The sequence below is a fragment of the Triticum urartu genome, chromosome 7 (assembly GCF_003073215.2).
Source record: "Triticum urartu cultivar G1812 chromosome 7, Tu2.1, whole genome shotgun sequence".
Classification (NCBI taxonomy): domain Eukaryota; kingdom Viridiplantae; phylum Streptophyta; class Magnoliopsida; order Poales; family Poaceae; genus Triticum; species Triticum urartu.
Window position 1 is genome coordinate 513,691,989 of NC_053028.1, and position 13,511 is coordinate 513,705,499.

A 13,511-nucleotide genomic window follows, 5' to 3' on the forward strand; every position below is an offset into this window, starting at 1 on the left:
CTGACGATGCAGGGTTGAAGGAATTGTACATGACAGGCATGTACAAAAGCCTCAAAGGGCATCAGGCTCTTTGTGATGTGCTTAAAAAGTAGATCCTCAATAGGAACCCTAGGAAAGAGGGTATCGCCTTTGAGAGGAAACTCAATGCTGATGGTACATATTGGAAGCCTGAGCAGTACCCCAAAACCACATGGGTTGCTGCAAAGGGACCTCCAGTTGATCCATCTAACTTATCTGGATTTGCATGTGAATCTCCTCATTCTGATGATGAGTCAATTGACTCCAACTAAAACTGTTCAAAAATCAGAATGGTGAAGTATTTGCTAGATATATTGGCACTAACTGCAGGAACGGCTCCCCTATGAAGAAAATCTGGGTTCTCAAAAGATGCCTTGAAAATCTTTAGGTGAATGTCATCATGACGCCACCTGTGAAGAATAGGAACCCCAGATCAAATTCTTCATATGGACCAAATTCTTCATATGGATTCAAGTCCTCATACGGACCAAATTCCTCATATGGATCAAAGTCCTCATATGAACATCATCGTGCTAACCCGTCTGTTTCGCAGGGAAGATCTAAGGATTATGGATATGTGCATTATTCTTCAACTCATTATGTCCATAAGTCCTCAAAGAATTTCTCTGCATACTCTTATGCTTACTCTAACCCCTCTTATGTGAAATGAAATGGACTGGCTTATATGCCATCCTTCTCGTATGGAGCTCGCAGAATGATGAACTCTTTGCCACCCCTACAGATGTGGGTGGTGAAGAAAAAGAACTAATCTCTTCTACAGGGTTAGGTCTCCAGACGTACGTAATCGTTTGAAGAATTTGCTGGAGACCTGAGCATGCCTGATAGGACGCAGGCTAATCATGAAGAAATGAACTTTCATTTCTCACGTCCTCATATTGCTTTATCAGCTCTTTTACTTGATGAAATTGATCTGATGAATTGATGTCATATTCTTCACTGATGAAGTATATGAGTTTGTAAGCTGCACTAATTCATCTGCAGGATGATCAACCCAAAGCCACTGAGTGGGTCCTCGATAGTGAATCTACAAACCACATGACTGGTGACAAGAATCTATTGATGGATGCTCGATTATCTCCATTGCATCTGAAGCATATCATCTTTGCTGACAAAGGCAAAAGTCAGGTATTGGGTCTAGGTAAGGTTGCGATTACAAAGGATCGACACATGGACAAAGTCATGCTTGTTGAGTCCTTAGGATACAACCTTATGTCTGTCTCAATGCTTTGTGATCTTGATATGGTTGTTGTCTTTGGCAAGTACCCTTGTGTTGTGGTTATGGAAGCTAACAATTCCAAAGTCTTCGAAGGCTTTAGGAGAGGAGACCTGTATATTGTTGATTTCTCTACAGGACCACAACTACCCGTGTGCTTACTTGCAAAAGCTTCAGAAGGCTGGCTCTGGCATCGACGACTTGGTCATGCAGGCATGAGGAATTTGCACACGCTTGCGAAGAAGAAGCATGTCATTGGCATCGAGAATGTCAAATTCCTCAAGGATCACCTATGCGGAGCCTGTGAAGCTGGGAAGATGACCAAGGCCAAGCATCCAGCAAAGACTATCATCACCACCCCTCGCCCATTTGAATTGCTTCACATGGATCTCTTTGGTCCTAATCATTATTCTACTATTTCAAATGAAGCATATCAATATGGCTTTGTTATTGTTGATGATTATTCTCGCTACACATGGGTACACCTTGTTACTTACAAACATGAAGTGCAGGAAGTCTTCAAACGATTTTCCTCGAGGGCTTCAACCAACTTTGGTGTGAAGATCAAGCACATCAGAAGTGACAATGGCACAGAGTTCAAGAATTCTGGTCTCGATGACTATCTTGATGAACTTGGTGTTACTCATGAGTTATCTGCTCCTTACACTCCTCAGCAGAATGGCGTCGTGGAGCGCAAGAACAGGACTCTTGCTGAGATGGCTCGCACTATGCTTGATGAATACAAAACGCCTCGTCGTTTCTGGACTGAGGCAATTGATACTGCATGCCACATCGTCAACAGAGTATATCTTCACAAATTCTTCAAAAAGACTGCCTATGAACTCCTCACTGATAAGAAACCCAATGTAAGTTATTTCAAAGTCTTTGGTGCTAAATGTTGGATTAGAGATCCTCATCACAACTCAAAATTTGCACCGAAAGCACATGAAGGTTTTATGCTTGGTTACGGAAAGCACTCGCACACCTACAGAGTCTTCAACAACGTTCTTCACAAAGTTGTTGAAACTATAGATGTGCGGTTCGATGAAACTAATGGCTCGCAAAGAGAGCACCTACCTACTGTGATAGATGAACCAGCACCTGAGGAAACTATCAAGTTCAAGGCTAATGAGGATGTCATTCCTACTGAAGAATCTGCTGAAGAATTCATTCCAGAACATGAAGAACGTCGAGATAATACACCTGAAGAAAATGCTGAAGAAAATGGTGCTGAAGAAAACGCTGATCAAACTCTTCAACGACAACCAGCTCATCCTCGCATTGCAAAAGAAGTGCAAGTTGAAAAAATCATCAATGACATCAAAGCGCCAGGTCCTCTCACACGCTCAAAAGCTTCACATTTGTCTAACTTTTGTGGGCACTATTCTTTTGTCTCTATTACAGAGCCCACTAAGGTAGATGAAGCATTTCTGGAGCCTGAGTGGATTCAGGCCATGCAAGAGGAATTACATCAGTTCGAGCTCAACAATGTCTGGGAACTGGTCAAACGTCCAGATCCTCGCAAGCACAATATCATCGGCACAAAGTGGATCTACCACAACAAGCAAGATGAAAATGGCCTTGTGGTGAGGAATAAAGCACGGCTTGTAGCTCAAGGCTACACACAGGTTGAAGGAATTGATTTCGATGAAACTTTTGCACCTGTTGCTAGACTTGAGGCTATTCGCATATTACTTGCTTATGCTAACCATCATGATATCACTTTATATCAAATGGATGTGAAAAGTGCATTCCTCAATGGTAAGCTTGAGGAAGAAGTATATGTTGCTCAACCCCCAGGTTTTGAAGATCCAAAGAATCCTGACAAAGTCTTCAGACTCAACAAGGCCCTCTATGGCCTCAAGCAGGCCCCACGGGCTTGGTATGATACCTTGAAGGAACTCTTCATGAAGAAAGGCTTCAAACCCGGTTCACTCGACCCTACTCTTTTCACTAAATCTTATGATGGTGAATTGTTTGTGTGCCAAATATATGTTGATGATATTATCTTTGGCTGTACAGACCAACGTTATAGTGATGAATTTGCCTATATGATGAGTGAAGAATATCAAATGTCTAGGATGGGAGAGTTGAAATTCTTCTTAGGTATTCAAATTCGTCAACAACACAATGGCATATTCATATCTCAGGAGAAATACCTCAAGGATGTACTGAGGAAATTCGGCATGCAAGATTGCAAAGGCGTCAAAATTCCTATGCCCACAAATGGCCAGCTGTGCACTGATGAAAATGGTATTGACTTTGATCATAAGGTATACCGCTCCATGATAGGTTCCTTATTGTACTTATGTGCATCTAGGCCAGATATAATGCTTAGTGTTTGCATGTGTGCCCGATTTCAAGCTACACCGAAGGAATCACACCATAAGGCTGTGAAGCATATTCTTCGATATCTAGCTCACACGCCAACACTTGGATTATGGTACCCCAAGGGCTCGGCTTTTGATCTCATTGGATATTCTGACTCTGACTATGCTAGTGATCGTGTGGACCGCAAGTCAACATCTGGTACATGTCATTTCCTCGGACGATCTTTGGTCTGTTGGTCCTCGAAGAAACAGAACTGCGTATCACTATCTACTGCTGAAGCTGAGTACATTGCCGCTGGTTCTTGTTGTGCCCAATTGCTATGGATGAAGCAAACTCTCAAGGACTACGGCGTCAACATGAAGAATGTGCCTCTCTTCTGTGACAATGAGAGTGCCATCAAGATTGCTCACAACCCAGTTCAGCACTCGAAGACAAAGCACATTCATATTCGTCATCATTTTCTTCATGATCATGTGTTGAAGGGCGACATTTCTATTGAGCATGTGAAGACTGAAGAACAGCTAGCCGATATCTTCACAAAGCCCTTGGATGAGAAGAGATTTAGCAAGTTGCGGTGTGAGCTAAATATCCTAGAATCTTCGAATGTTCTTGGAAAAGGATGCTCATCCTAACACTTATGCAAAATTGATGACTTAGATGTGCAACACATGAAGAAATGTTTTTCTTCAATCAATGAAGAATAACACTCTTAGTGTGAAGAAATTAATGAACAATTTGATTCTCAGAACCCTACGATAATTGTACGCGGTGTCTGAAATTATCATTCTTATACAGTGGGTCACGCCACCACTAAAAGTTGAAATTCCTCAAATTATTCATATTCTTCAACTTTGCATAGTCTTCACTGGTTCCGTCGTTTTTTTTCATTGGCTATATATATATATGAGTTTATGTCCTCTACAGCATTCACTTATTGCTATTTCTTCAAGTTGGTTCTCTGCTAAGTGAATGTGATCGGACCCTTCCCCTCTATGCTATACTCAACCCAATCTATTCACAAATTCTTCATGTGCGTTCTATTTGAAACTCATTCAAAATCTTCACTCTGTCCTTGTCAGCAGAAGAAATTGCGAACGGAACTTTAAAACCTATCTTATCAAAATTTACGGCTTTGCCGCTCAAACTGTTCCGCATCCCACGATACACTTATCCACTCACCCTCGATCTAACACGATCTCCACCTCTCACTACGTGGGTGACACATGTCATGCGAATGAGAAGGGTCAGGGGCACGTTCGTCCAATTTCTTCGGACGAGCAGTTTTTCACCATGGCTATAAATACCCCTCTTCCCTTCCTCACTTCTTTTACTCCGCTCGACCTCTCTCTCTAGCTCGAGCTTCTCAAACCCTAGCGCCGCCGCTACTTCATCGCCGCCGGTGAGGAAGAGCTTCACTGCCTCGACCTCGTCGCCGACGTACTCGCGCCGACCGCGGAAATCTTCACTCCGCCGCCGCCGTAGCCGTCTTCCTCCGCCGATTTAGGGCGTGGAAGATCTACACAGACGAACTTCACCTCTCCACTTCACTGTTCGTCATGTTCTTCATCCAGGGTAATTAAAAGTTACTTTTACTGCCCTCGTTGATTCGAATGATTATCTACAATCTTCAAAAGTGTTTTTCTTCATATCTTCACACACTGAACACCTCACAAAGTCATCTGTTCTTGATTCGTTTCTCTAAGCATCATTTTTCTTCAAGATTCCTCAATTGTGTGGATCTTCGATCTATACAACTCTGGAACCTAAGACAAAGAACGCTTAGTGAAAATCTTCAAGACTCATCTGGTCAAATTCCTCAAACTTGTTCTTTTTGAAAAACCTTCTGAGAACGCATATGACCTCTCCAATTCCTCGCAACTATACTCTGTTCACAGGTACTCATGTCAGCTGCTGAATCACTAGGTTCTCATGAACTTAACTCATTTGCAGCGTTCCTCGAAGAAAAGTTGCATACTTCTTCAGAGAATTCGATTGTTCAAATTCCTCAACTGAAGAAAATGGCTGATGGTAAAAGGCCACATAAAGGAGGAAAGAAGCCTGAGGTTATGACTGCCTTTGAGATCCCTGAGGACATATACAAAGATTACTGCACTCCTGATGAGGCCAAGTTTGGAAAAGAGGACAAAAGTCAGCGCAAGGTGCGCATACAAAGGATAGAAAGGAGATGGGCAAGAGAATGGAGGGAGTACAGGTATGTAACTCCAAAGTACATGAAGAAATTCACACTCAATCCTCCATGCCCAAGAGCTCCATTGGCACCTGGCCAAATAGCAGATCCCACCAGCCTCAAGCGCGGTGAGGACTATCCTGATGAATGGGCCAAGCGCCAAGACAAGCTGGCTAAGCAAGCCAGAGAAGCAGTGAGGAAATTTAATGAAGACTCTGCTGCTGCTGCCTCTGCTGAGGCCTCTGCTGCCAAGCCAAAGACGGCTATGTCAAAGAAGCCTGCGCGCAAACCAAGTGCTTCACCAACAATGCCCTCAAGGCCAAGTTCCTCAGCAATGCCCTCACGGCCAGAATCCTCAAAGCCCTCATGACAAATTCCTCATGCTGCTCCTGTTCCTCCTAAGTCCTCAGCTATTCTGACTAAACCCTCAGCACCTGTGCATCTCGCCTCGTGCCAAAGGACTACCGGCATCTCCATTGCCTCAGGTGTCTCAGCTAGTTCCTCAGCTGCACCAACTTCCTCAACGGGACCCTCTCTACTGAAGACTAAGGCCACTGCTGGACGAGGTCCTCACCCTATTCCTCAGAAGAAGCAAGTCGCCTTCCAAGTGCCGTATGATGAAGACGAAGCTGATGATGATAAACTTGCAGAAATCATCAGAGACAGGCAAGTCAGAGCCGCTAGAGCCAAAGGATCAGAGGTGCCACTGCTTTTGGATCCCAAGCTGATCCTCGACTACATTGATGATTGGCACAAGGACCCCAACACTCCCTTGCCTGACTTCAAGCTGACTCCTGGCGAGAGTCACATGCCGACCCACTTGATTCAAGAAGAAAAGTAGAAATTTGAGAAGGCCAGGCAGATCAAGAAAGCGCAGTACAAGAAAGAGCGCTATCTGAAGAAAAACGTTGTCTCTATGACAACTGAAGAACTTGTCACTATTCAGACTGAGATTAAGAAACTCAGTGATGACTTTGACGCATATCACGCTGATTGGCTTGGAGCCAAGGTTCGTTTTGTGAAACTTGCGGATAACTTCACTTCCAATGTTGCAGCCCCAGCGCAACAGGAAATTCCTCAGGCTGAAGCATCTACTCAGCCTACTGAAGAAAATGCCAGCACCGCTGATGACAATCAGGCTGCTGAAGATAATGTGAGTTCCAGGGCTGATGACTGCATTCCAGCTGCTGAAGAAATTGCCAGGGCACCCACTAGTGGTGTGCCTGAAGAAACTGAAGAACTCAGGGCAACTGCATCAGTTGTGCCTAAATAAAATCAACCAGATTCCTCAGCTGCTCCTGCACCAACTTCAACTCCAATCCTTCCATCTGCATCAGATGTGAAGAAGACCAAGGCTGCAGAGCGTGCAACAGTGAAGAAAAGGAAAGCATCAGCTGCTTCAGATTCTTCAGCTCCGAAGAAAATGAAGCCTATGACAAGTTCATTAGCAAATCCGATTGATGTTGTTCCCATCTCAACCAGGCCATCAAAGGACCTTGTTCCTTTTGATGAAGAATATATGATCCCCAGCGGATCTGATGAAGAAACTCCTTCTGCTGCTTCGTCTGAACTATTGGATGAAGAAATTGAAGTGGATGTGATCCCTTCAACACCTATCATCTCCTCGCCTATGCCTCAGTTCACAGCTGAAGAGGCTGGCGTTGAAGAAATGGAAGATGAAGATGTGGACATTGGCTGCTCCACACCCGTAATCAGTGATGAATTCTGGGAAAGTCAGCATCCAAACTCTCCAATGTTCACCCCTCTATAGCAAATTCCTCAGTCCCCCACACAAACTGTTCACATGGGCTCTGAAGAAACTCATTCCACTACATCTGTCCATGAGGAAATTCCAGCCACTAGCACTGAAGAAACTGCTGTAGCTGAACAACCAACGACGCAGACTGCCACTGAGGAGGAACCGGAAATTCCTCAGCCTGAAGAACCTGCGATTGAGATTGCTGAGGTCGTGATGCAACTCACTGACACTCCTCTGCCGAAGCTAAAGGATCCATTCTCACGCAAGCAAAAGTTCAAGGCTGATGATTTCTTCGGCGAGCACGTATTCTTCGAAGATTACAACCCATATGACTCTGCTTGCATTAGGAAGAGGCGTTTCTGGACTGCTAGTCAAGCCAATTTCTATTACTCAGTGCTGTTCAACAAGGAGAAGATCTTCTACCATGAGCATATTCCTCACGTGGATATGGAATCTCTGTCGTGCTTCGCACCAGTCCTCAGTGTTCTTCACGATGCTGGACTGCTAAACTTTTGCTCTGACATCTGCGATTGGAATGAAGAACTGATTCTTCAATTCTATGCAACGCTGCACATCACTGGAGATGCTGAAGATGTGAATTCATGGGTGCTGGACTGGATGTCTGAAAACACTCACTACACTGCACCAGCCTCTGAATTGCTTCGTGCTCTACCACTCAGTCCTCCCCTTGAAGAAGCTCGCTGCATCTACAGTGAACCTGAGCTCACACATCATTACATGCAGGTGCTGATGAAACCTTTGAAGCCAGGTCAGGCACCAAGAACCAAATTCCTCGTGAAGGAATTGCTGTACGTGCCCAGAACTGTCTATCGTATTCTTACGAGGACAATCAGTCCTATCAAAGGCCACGACTCATCTGATGAGGAAATTGTTCGCATCATGAAGAATCTGGTATTCAACATCATTCATGGCATTCCTGTCAATTATCACAATTTCTTCATGAGGACTATGGCCAATGTTGCACTGTCTCCGTTTGAGCTGAAGCCTTATGCACCTTGGATTATGAGATTCCTCAGGACAAGGTCTTCATTCAACTACAAAGCTGATTTCCAGAATCACCTCAGCTACTTGCCCCCAATTGAAGTCCTCAAGCAGACATATTCCTCAGTTGATGGAAAGGGCAAGGCACCAGCTGTAATAGATGAAGGCATTCGTCCATTGGATGGTCAGTTTCGCAAAGCTGCATCCTATTCCACCAATGATGACTCTGCCACACATGACTCTGCCAATGCACCCAAGTCCACTCCTCAAGCCACTGCTCCGCGCGTGATGACTGACCGTGAACTTCTGCTTAGTCTTCACCAGAAGGTGGATCGAAATCACAAATGGGTTAAGCGTCAGTTTGGTTCACTTCTTCACAACATGACTGCCACACACAATGCAGTGAAGAAAAACCACTACTACCTCCATCAAGTCTTCGGTCGCACCTGGGCAATCCTGTCACATCTGTATGGTGAAGAGGATCTGAAGAACATGGGTCTCAAAGAAGATTTTGACTGGTCTGCACCTCCACCGAAGAAATTCAAGAAGGTCAAGGTTCCTTCTCTGGTGGCCAGCTCATATTCTTCATCGCGCGACACTGATGAACATGAAGATTTGGCCGACACTGCGGCAGGCCCTACATCAACAAACGACCCCAAAAACGCTGGCGCTCCTTCATCAACATGATTATGCTCAGGGGCGTTAGTCCTCATTTTCGATCCTTTTGGTCATTCGATGATAAAGGGGGACAAATATGAGTTAGTCTTCAAGCGGGTCTATTATATGGGCGTTTTTTTTGCTAAGTTACAACTCTCGTTCTTCTGAAACTTTATTGGATCGAGTTGTAATCTTAAACCCGATGGTTCTCCGATACTTTTGATGCACTGTGCTCTGATACTTTTGATGCACTATTCTGCATGCTTATTCCTCGTTAATATTATTGCACGCATGCTGAATTTCATCAAGCGCCATATTTCATCATGCATTTCAAATTCCTCATATTATATGTTAAATGCGTGTATGAATTACAAGATATAGGGGGAGATCTCCATGATTCAACTCTTCAAGTGTGCATTGCTTCAAAAGCAAATTCCTCACTATGCACATCTTCAGGGGGAGTTCTTCTATATCTTGCAATCAAATTCCTCAATATCAGTAGTTACACTTCATATGTTTATCCCCGTTGAAAACTTAACCTATATTGTCATCAATCACTAAAAAGGGGGAGATTGTAAGTGCATCTAGTGCCCCTTAGTGATTTTGGTGTATTGAAGACTTATAGGTTAAGGGACTAATGCGTTTGTGAGTGTACACAGGTCTATAAGTCTATGAGGAGTTTGATATTTACAGGAAAAGTCGACCCCTAAAAATGAATATCTTTGACTGAAGATTTTGGTATTTCTGAAGACTTTCATGAAGACTTTGAAAGTGAAGAAATTGGTGTGTCCGTGAAGACTTGATATTCATGCGAGGAATATGAAGCTTGAAGACTTTCGTTTTCATAGTTTTGTTTTTTCTCTTTCTTGAGTCATAGGAAACACCGTATGTTAAAGGGGGTCGAGGAAATACTAAGGAAAAATTTCCATGTGATGCTCAACTCAAAATCATACACCTACCAATCCCTTCGAGTGAAGCCAATGGAAATCTCATACAGTTCAGTCAATTTCTTCAGTGACAGAGACGAAGTTCTTCTGGTCTCTGAAGAATTTGTCCTGACTGAGGAGTTAGGAATTCGCCAGTGCGGATTGCCTACACAGTGAGGAACATGATAGCCCTGAGGATTTTGCTACTCAAAATTCCGACCGTTGCTATGCTATGCGCCAGCTGTCCTAAAATATCTATCCACCTAACGGTCATATCATTGAAGGGCATTTATGTCTTATCATGTCGGGCTGCTCCCTAGGCTATAAATAGCCGCCCCCTACAACCACTAGCTGGTTGGCTGCTCCGAGAGAAACTGACACTTGTCATTTGAGAGCAACCCATCCTCTGAGGACTTTGAGCGAAAATCATCAAGTGAGGAAAAACCAAAAACCCAAAACCCAAACACCTACAAACCCCAAGTGATTGAGCATCACTGAAGAGATTGATCTTGAGTGGATCCGACGCTTGTTACCTTTGAAGACTGTGCTTCTTCCAGACGGTTAGGCGTCATGGTCTAGAGCATCCAAGAGGAATTGTGGATCGCCGAGTGACCGAGTTTGTGAAGGTTTGGAAGTTGCCTGAAGACTTACCACGAGTGATTGGACGAGGTCTGTGTGACCTTAGTTCAAGGAGAATACGGGGAGGACTGGGTGTCCTGAGCTGCGTGTTCAGGACTGGGTGTCCGGGACTGTGTGTCCTCGAGTTTAAATACTCAGCCGCTCCAACCAGACGTACAACTGAGACAGCAGTTGGAACTGGTCTACCAAATCATTGTCTTCACCAAGCTTAGTGGTTCTATTCCCTCAACTCTTTCATTTCCTCATAACTGTGTTGTGTGTTTGTTCATATCTGTGTTTGAAGACTTTGACTGAAGACTTTCTCAATTTCCTCAATTCAATTTCTTCAGTCTGTTTGTCGTCATCCTGTGTTATCCTGTGATTACGCTTCCTGTACTCTGTGCCTGTCTTCATTTCATCATGATGACTATGCTTGTATTCTGTTATGTTTACTTTTGAGTACTTATTCCGCTGCTAGTAGTTCTTCGCTAAGGAATTTCCTCACCGGCAAATTCCTCAGTGAAGAATTTCATAAAAATCGCCTATTCACCCCCCCTCTATTCGATATAATGCACTTTCAGTTTATAGCAACCCCTCGGTATTTGATACTAGTTCAGTTGCTAAGAATAGTAACTCGAAACGGGAGTTGCAGAATGGACAAAGACTAGTTAAGGGTGAAGTGACGATGTGTATTGGAAATGGTTCCAAGATTGATATGATCATCATCGCACACTCCCTATACTTTCGGGATTAGTGTTAAACCTGAAATAAATGTTATTTAGTGCGTTGAGCATGAATATGATTGGATCATGTTTATTGCAATACGGTTATTCATGTAAGTTAGAGAATAATTGTTGTTCTGCTTACATGAATAAAACCTTCTATGGTCATACACCCAATGAAAATGGTTTGTTGGATCTCGATTGTGGTGATACACATTTTCATAATATTGAAGCCAAAAGATGCAAAGTTAATAATGATAGTGCAACTTATTTGTGGCACTACCATTTAGGTCATATTGGTGTAAAGCGCATGAAGAAAATCCATGTTGATGGGCTTTTGGAATCACTTGATTGTGAATCAGTTGATGCTTGCGAACCATGCCTCATGGGCAAGATGACTAAGACTCCGTTCTCCCAAACAATGGAGCGAGCAACAGATTTGTTGAAAATCATACATACTGATGTATGTGGTCCGATGAATATTGAGGCTCGCGGCAGGTATCATTATTTTCTGATCTTCACAGATGATTTGAGCATATATGAGTATATCTACTTGATGAAACACAAGTCTGAAACATTTGAAAAGTTCAAAGAATTTCAGAGTAAAGTGGAGAATCATCGTAACAAAAATATAAGTTTCTACGATATGATCGCAGAAGTAAAATATTTGAGTTACGAGTTTGGCCTTCAGTTAAAACAATGTGAAATAGTTTCACTACTCACGCCACCTGGAACACCACAGTGTAATGGTGTGTCCGAACGTCGTAACCATACTTTATTAGATATGGTGCGATCTATGATGTCTCTTACCGATTTACCACTATCGTTTTGGGGTTATGCATTAGAGATAGCTACATTCACGTTAAATAGGGCATCATCTAAATCCGTTGAGATGACACCGTATGAACTATGGTTTGGCAAGAAACATAAGCTGTCGTTTCTTAAAGTTTGAGGTTGCAATGCTTATGTGAAAAAGGTTCAACCTGATAAGCTCAAACCCAAATCGGAGAAGTGCGTCTTCATAGGATACCCAAAAGAAAATGTTGGGTACACCTTCTATCACAGATCCGAAGGCAAGATATTCATTGCCGAGAATGGATCCTTTCTAGAGAAGGAGTTTCTCTCGAAAGAAGTGAGTGGGAGGAAAGTAGAACTTGATGAGGTAACTGTACCTGCTCCCTTATTGGAAAGTAGTTCATCACAAAAATCTGTTCCTGTGACTACTACACAAATTAGTGAGGAAGCTAATGATGATGATCATGTAACTTCAGATCAAGTCACTACCGAACCTCGTAGGTAAACCAGAGTGAGATCCGCACCAGAGTGGTACGGTAATCCTGTTTTGGAGGTCATGTTACTTGACCATGACGAACCTACGAACTATGAGGAAGCGATGATAAGCCCAGATTCCACAAAATGGCATGAGGCCATGAAATCTGAGATGAGATCCATGTATAAGAACAAAGTATGGACTTTGATTGACTTGCCCAAAGATCGGCGAGCCATTGAGATTAAATGGATCTTCAAGAGGAAGACGGACGTTGATAGTAGTGTTACTATCTACAAAGCTAGAATTGTCGCAAAAGGTTTCCGACAAGTTCAAGGTGTTGACTACGATGAGAGTTTCTCACTCGTATCTATGCTTAAGTCTATCTGAATCATGTTAGCAATTGCCACATTTTATGAAATCTGGCAAATGGATAAACAAAACTACATTCCTTAATGGATTTATTAAAGAAGAGTTGTATATGATGCAACAAGAAAGTTTTGTCAATCCTAAAGGTGCTAACAAAATATGCAAGCTCCAGCGATCCATCTATGGACTGGTGCAAGCATCTCGGAGTTGGAATATACGCTTTGATAAGTTGTTCAAAGCATATAGTTTTATACAGACTTGCGGTGAAGCCTGTATTTACAAGAAAGTGAGTGGGAGCACTACAACATTTCTGATAAGTATATGTGAATGACATATTGTTGATCGGAGATAACGTAGAATTATTCTGCAAAGCATAAAGGAGTGTTTGAAAGGAGTTTTTTCAAAGAAAGACCTCGGTGA